The sequence below is a fragment of the Oxyura jamaicensis genome, chromosome 4 (genome assembly GCF_011077185.1).
Source record: "Oxyura jamaicensis isolate SHBP4307 breed ruddy duck chromosome 4, BPBGC_Ojam_1.0, whole genome shotgun sequence".
In the NCBI taxonomy this organism is placed as follows: Eukaryota; Metazoa; Chordata; class Aves; order Anseriformes; family Anatidae; genus Oxyura; species Oxyura jamaicensis.
In genome coordinates this window covers 5,952,201-5,958,971 of record NC_048896.1, presented here as the reverse complement: position 1 = coordinate 5,958,971, position 6,771 = coordinate 5,952,201, and the positions used below count along the sequence as shown (strand labels likewise).

Genomic DNA, 6,771 nt, shown 5'->3' with positions numbered 1-6,771 from the left:
GTAGAATCATTTTTAAAGGGCAGTTTGATGTTACTTCCTAAAAGGTAAGAAAAAGGAAGAGAACATTCAATGTCTCCTTTACCAGGCCCAGTTTAAATTCTGTTGGGAACTTGTGAAGTCCCCAGAAAACACAAGAGTAGCTTAAAGACTCTCTCATGGGTCTCACAGTCATTAAAGTATTCCTATATTACCAGTTTATTAATATAAAACAATTAGGAAAATAAAACTTTGCAATCCCCACACTAAACATTGTGTCTTGCTAGACTGTTCTTGCAGCTTTTGGAGGGCAAAGCCTTATAGTCAGACAGGAATAGAGTAGACAAGCAACTCCATCTGTCCAGTGGAGCTCTTCTCCAGATTGGAGCACTGGAACATTCCTTGTTTTCATTAAAGTTGTATTGCTTTCTGTTTAAAATGAATGCAAAGCTATTAGAAGAAACAGATAATAGGATGCACAGTATTGATGTCACATACCTTTCTATTCATGAGTGAGGCACAGACCTGTCATTCACAGGTGTAAAACCTACTTGTCTGAAGGCAACAGTTCCACCGATGTAAATGAGAACAGAGAAATCTAAATTCATTTGCCAATATATAATGATGTATATAGAAAAGTGTTCAATACACTTTAGCAGCAGTAGAGAAAAATTCTCTTGGCGGCTGTTACGTAATCACCCTCCTCAACCTTTCTTGCAAGGTTATAGGGAAAAGTCATAAAACATTAAAGGTTGTTTAGGTGTCTGCTTTTGTATTACACTTTTTTCATTTAATTTATTCTCAGTGGCCTTGCCCTGAATGCTACCATCCATTAATGGCACCAGTTTTGTTTAGTTTAATTGTTAATCCTTTCTTTTTTAAGGATTTCTTTTTTCTTTCTCTCTTTTTCTTTTCCACTCCAGTAATTTGTGAAGCATCTGCATTGGTCATGAACTACTCAAATTTTATTATACCTATGATGATTTTTAAACAGAAACAAACAAACAAAACAAAACAACAACAACAAAAAAACTACTTATGGGAGTGCTAAGCCTTCCATTATAGACATAATTCATCTCTTATATTTGAGATGAAAATCTTAAAATCTTTAGGGAACATACGAAAAACAGCAAAGAACTATTTTATTTTATTAAGAGGAAAAAATGATATAAACAGGCCTGGTACTGCCTATTAAACTGTGGAATGTGAAAAGGCATACAAACACATGAGATAAAGCTTTGTCAGATTTCTTCCATTTGACTCAGGAAAAAAAAAAAAAAAGACATCCTACAGAACTTTCTTTATAGAAGTGTAATGGCAAGCTCTTGTTAGATCTTTTCTAAATCTTTTCAGTGTTAGTACTTTTTTTTTTCCTTTTATGGTGAATGTTAACCTAAACTTTGCAATTCTAGCATTAAAAAGTTATATTAGCTATAGTTAGCTATATACCTGTTTACAAAACATACTTTCTCGCAGCTAAATGAAGCTACCTGTGTTAATTTATTTAAGTTTTTGTTGTATCAGTGCATTCTATATGTAGCAGCTTATGTTCCTGCTATAGATGGGGAAAAACATGAAGACAAAATTGCAATTTTTCAGATCTCATAGAGATGTTTTCTACTTCCCCCCCTCATGTTAATTTTGAAGAGTCCTTGGAAACATATACAGACCTAAAAATGATGCTAGACTTCACTGATCCTTTCACTTAGAACAAATATACTATTTATGTATTTTTAGCAGACAAGGGCATTTTAATTAATCTCTCCTATCAATGACTCATAAAACAAGAAACAGACACAGTGACTCATAAAAGCTTTTAAAGAGGGAATATATAATATTATTTCCATATTTGACAGGAAATAACATAATCCATATGATGATCTATTGGTTTCTTTTCTGTGTGGACATTTTTTTTTTCTCCTATGTCTGCTTCAGATGCAGTTTCTGAGGAAGTTACTGTGCACAGTAGTCAACAGGACTACTTCAGATTGAAGTACGGTTAGTTTTGGAAAATGTATTTAGCTTATGGAGCATAGCTAAGTACAAAATAAAACTTACAGAAGATACTTTTTAAAACTTGTATATTAAATACCTATAATCCAACAATATACATTAGAATATAACAGTTCAACTTTTCATTAATTTAAAATTTAAAATTTTAAAAAGCCATAAATATAGAATGCCAGACAAAATTAGTCACAAACTCTATGACAAAAAGTTGTTAGAGAATGTACAGTTCTCAAATATGCACAAAGATGCTGATATTTTTCCTTACCCCTACTAAAACTAGAGAGGAGCAAAGATTAATTAAAATAATATATGTTTAAAAAATAGTTTGTGCTTTACCTTTTTTTCTGAATTAGAGCAGAAGGCAGAGTTCCAGCTGTAAGGTTGCTTCTCTTGGCAGTTAACAAGCAATTCTGCTGTTATTCTTTTCTTAAGAGTTTGTTTGTATTCCAACCTACAAAGCATCCAACATCTCATTTAACACGTGCTTATTAAATATAATTATTTGCTCTCTATGTAAGTCAGTCTTGTATTCAAATGCTGATTTGGTTGTTTCAAATCAAGTTAAACTTCAGCTTCCAGCTGAGTTGTGAGCAGGGTAAAAACAGGATATGCTTCTACAAATACTGACCTAACAGCTGTTTATCCTTTCACAGGAAGGATTCACCATTTCTGCTAAGTGTGTATAAACTTCTGCATTCTGCTTTTTCAGTTCCATTTATAATCTATTTACAGGCTGAAAGGATAAAAATGAATGAGAAAGAATTTTTCTGAAACCACATTTTGAGAATATCATTTAGATTGATGTCCAAACAGCTGTAGGTGATTATAATATACTAGTTTGAGAACATTACCAGCTTGTCAGGTAGACCAAGTGATTTCTCTATGCTCCTTCTTACTTTTTACATGTCAGAGTTCCTCAGAAATAATAAGATGATGAAAATCTTTCCAGATAGAAAAATAAGAGGCTGTTACCTCAGAAATCGAATTTTCTTTGGTGACCCGTTGCAGAGAATGAAGGCTTCCAGTCATCCTTAGGGATAAAAATATCCCAATCCCCTACCCAGTGCATGCAGAACATGGATAAATTAATTTTAATAAGGATCAAGATCCAAGCGGAAACCTGAGGAGCACGACATGCAAGAGTACAGACAAAATAGTAAGGGACTGAGGTCACAGATCCATTCTCCTACTGTGGTGGTTTTACCGTGCTAGGCAGTTGAACACCACAACCGCTCTCTCACTCCCCCTCCTCAGATGAGGAGGGGAAGAAGTAAAGGAAAGAACAACTCACGGGTTGAGATAAAGATGATTTAATTAAAGAGAAATATATATATATATATATAATAGGAAATATTATTATTAATTAAGCAATTCAACTAAAGGGAAAAAAGGGAAAGGGGAAGAGGGAGGGGGGAAAGGGAATAACTAGACAAAACAAGTAAAGGCTATGTGGAAGTGCAGAGGAAAAGAAATTACTCTCTACTTCCCACAAATGAGCGATGCTTGACCACGTCCTTGAAGCAGGGCCTCAACGCACGTAGCCAGTGTTCGGGAGGAGGACAGACGTTTTCGCAACGAGAGCCCACCCCTCCCCTCTTCTTCCTTTTTCCACCTTTTATTGCTGAGTGTGACATCATATGGTATGGAATATCCCTTTGGTTGGTTTAGGTCAGCTGCCCTGGTGATGTTTCTTTCTCACTTTTTTGCCCACCCTCTAGGAGGATCAGAGAGAGTCCTGATGCTGTGCCAGCACTGCTCAGCAGCAGACACAACACTGGTGTGATACCACTGCTGTTCTAGCTACAAGTGCAGAGTGCAGCACTGTATGGGCTGCTGCAGGGAAAGTTAACATCCCAGCCAGACCCAGTACACCTACCTAATGCAGGTGTGCCTCCACCTTCATTGCAAAGCTGGATTGGCTTTTGAGCATTCCTTCTCCTTAGATGTTTTCCTGTTGTTTCATTTTTTATGATAACCATTGCATGATCCCTAAAATGCAGTAACTGGTTGATGAACATGCTCCTGGTCTACAGCAGACCTGAAGTTATGTCTAAACTGAATATATAGCATGAAATTTAACGGTGATTTATCTTACAGCGTGTGACTATTTGTGATACTTGTTAGTTTGGTGAGAAGAGTGTTCTACAGAAAATATAAGCAATCAGACAAGATTTTGTTGAGAAACTTGCAGCAAGCTTTTCTCTGCTCTTACTGATTTCCAAGACACAAAGATGATTTTATTAGACTCGAAAGGCAAATGAGACTTTCAAAGGGATGGCAGAAAAAATGTTAGCAGCTACTATGTTTTTCCATCCTGAGCTAAACACTGTCTTGACTGCTATACTGAGTACTTTCACAACCTTGACATAACTCAAGAAGAAATAAAAAATTTTGTCTGTACTAGAATTCTTTTCAGTCCTTTAATGTTCAATGATAGCCATATAGACATCCTGTTTAGTCCTTGAGAGACATGTACTGAAGAAATGTCGGAATTCCAATACAGTCAGCATAAGAGGCAGGATTTTATAAAGGATCGTTATCTTACCAGCCAGAATATTTAAACAATTTATGGTAAACTAATGCAATGTATGTTGCTACATTTAATGTTAAGGTACATTGATCTGTAAAGACAGATACCAGTGATACTCACCTGTATGTGGAGTTTCCAAGATGCCATAACAAGAAAATGCTAGGTTTGATCAAATTAAAATATGTTCTAATAAACAGTAAATTGGAAGAAAATTACATAAAATGATAGTCAGGAGTAAAAGCAGAACATAATGGCTTTTTGCAAAATTCCATGTCAAGTAATACCCAACAAGTAAGGGATGACAACGTTAAATTAGCTGTCATAATTAGCTGTCAGAAGTCATAATCCTTCCCAATTGCACAGGACAGCATGTACCCCAATACTTCATATTTTTGCATTCCCCTGAAAAGACAACTGTCATTTCTCTCTGACTTTGTTTTGTGAGGTGTGCATTCCCACAGAAAAGCTGAGTGCTTTCTTCCTTCTCATTTAAAGAAGGATGGGTCTGACTGAGAGGTTCGGCTGTTCAATTTGTACTACCTGTATGTACTACTCATCAGATGTGCTAGTATCTTCTTTTAATTTCTAAAAGCAGACAATTTTTCATATACCCCAAATGTTTTCTCCTATAGAGTGGTGTCTTTAACAAAAAAAAATAAAAATAAAAAATGTAATGCTGAATAGGCTCTCTGAATATTTATTTTCCTTTTGATTTCTTTCTCATGGTACAACTGAAGCTTTGGCAGTGAGAAGAGATGACAACTTTAAAAATGCTTATCTTTCCATAAAAGGTCTAAAGTAATATCATTAATACAACTTTAAGAATTATACATTGTTATCATAGGCTGGTCTGAAAATTCTGTAATTGCTTTTTTTAGCTAAATACTTGTGTTGAAGTTACAATGGAAGTTCAGACCAACTATCGAGCTTTTAAACGGTTCAGAGCTGCTCTTACAAAAATGCATCTGCAACTGCCTTTCCTGCTCTGTAATTTGTAAACTTCAGTTGTTATTTTGGAAAACATTTTGGATCCAGAAATAATGTAGGCTGTTTGGAAAATTGTTCTTTAGTGTACATTATGTGTACTCTGTTGTAACATTACCAGACCGATAACATTTTTGTATTTAGCAACTGAAAAAAGCTGGTAGCTGACATCTTAAAAGCTTGGAGAAGGTTCATTCACTCATAGAAAATCTGTTGATTTATGTGATCTGAAATTTTATTTTATTTTTTTTTTAAAAAAAGCTATTTCTTTAACAATGCTCTTGTAATGTCATCCCACAACAACCACCACTCAGTATTTTTTATTATTATTAAAAATGTCTTATAATACAAGTTCTACCATAATATTAATGCCATTTCTAAAATGATTAAATTACATCCTAGCAGTTGGTTGCACTTTAAATAGAATATTTTTTTCCTTATATCATACACTTGTTTAATACTTTCATTACTGAGTAGTCAGTATTGGCTTTTCTGTAGTATATTAATTTCACTTTTGTTTACTTATCATACTAGAGTACGGATGTTCTACTGTAATATTTGGTCTGTATTCTATCAAAGAATAGAAACACAATGAGATTCTATTCAACAACCAAAACATCTCATTGACATTAAAGTAAAAGAGTGAAAGGGGACTGTCTGGGAAATCCTGGAAACTAGTCTCTGAAAGTACAGTTGCAGAAACTGTAGGCTTCATTTATTTCTCTATGGTGAAAATTGAAGAATATTGACAAATACTATTTTATTTCATATCCAGATGCTCCCTTCTATGAGGTAATGAGAGGATTTAGACAAGGAGTATTATATTATTTACAAGATTGAAGAACACCAGACAAAATCTCAATTCTGTAGCAGACTAGTTTTAAATCTCTCAGGGAGCTGCTAAAAATATATAGTTGAGGAACTACATACTTAAAAATAATATTATATAATATACAATGTAAACAAATTATTTGAGAAGTACGAGTTTCTGTTTCCTGTCTGACCCCAAGTATGATCTAATACTTTTATTGTAGAACACACTGTATCATGTTTATATGTTAGTGCACAATGACATTAAATATTCCAGTTTATGATTAAAGTGTTTTGGGGGTGACTAAAGTATTTGGGGGTAATCACTAAATAAGTGACTTTGTATTTGTTCTGTTGTGGATAAGACTTGGCTGGAAGGAAGGACAAGGCTCTGTTCTTTAGATGCTGTCATTAAGAGAAAATAATACAATGAATAACTGCTAAATGAGAGTGGGATGAAG

At 34.4% G+C, this 6,771-nt stretch overlaps 1 long non-coding RNA gene across 1 annotated transcript; it reads right to left on the bottom strand.

Annotated features, from left to right (window-relative positions):
- Positions 1-2,323: 2,323 nt before the first annotated feature.
- On the bottom strand, positions 2,324-4,084 carry LOC118166807. Its single transcript, XR_004750735.1, has 2 exons — positions 3,859-4,084; positions 2,324-3,172 (listed from the first exon to the last, which is right to left on the bottom strand). It is a non-coding gene; the product is annotated as an uncharacterized LOC118166807 (long non-coding RNA).
- Between the last annotated feature and the right edge of the window lie 2,687 nt (positions 4,085-6,771).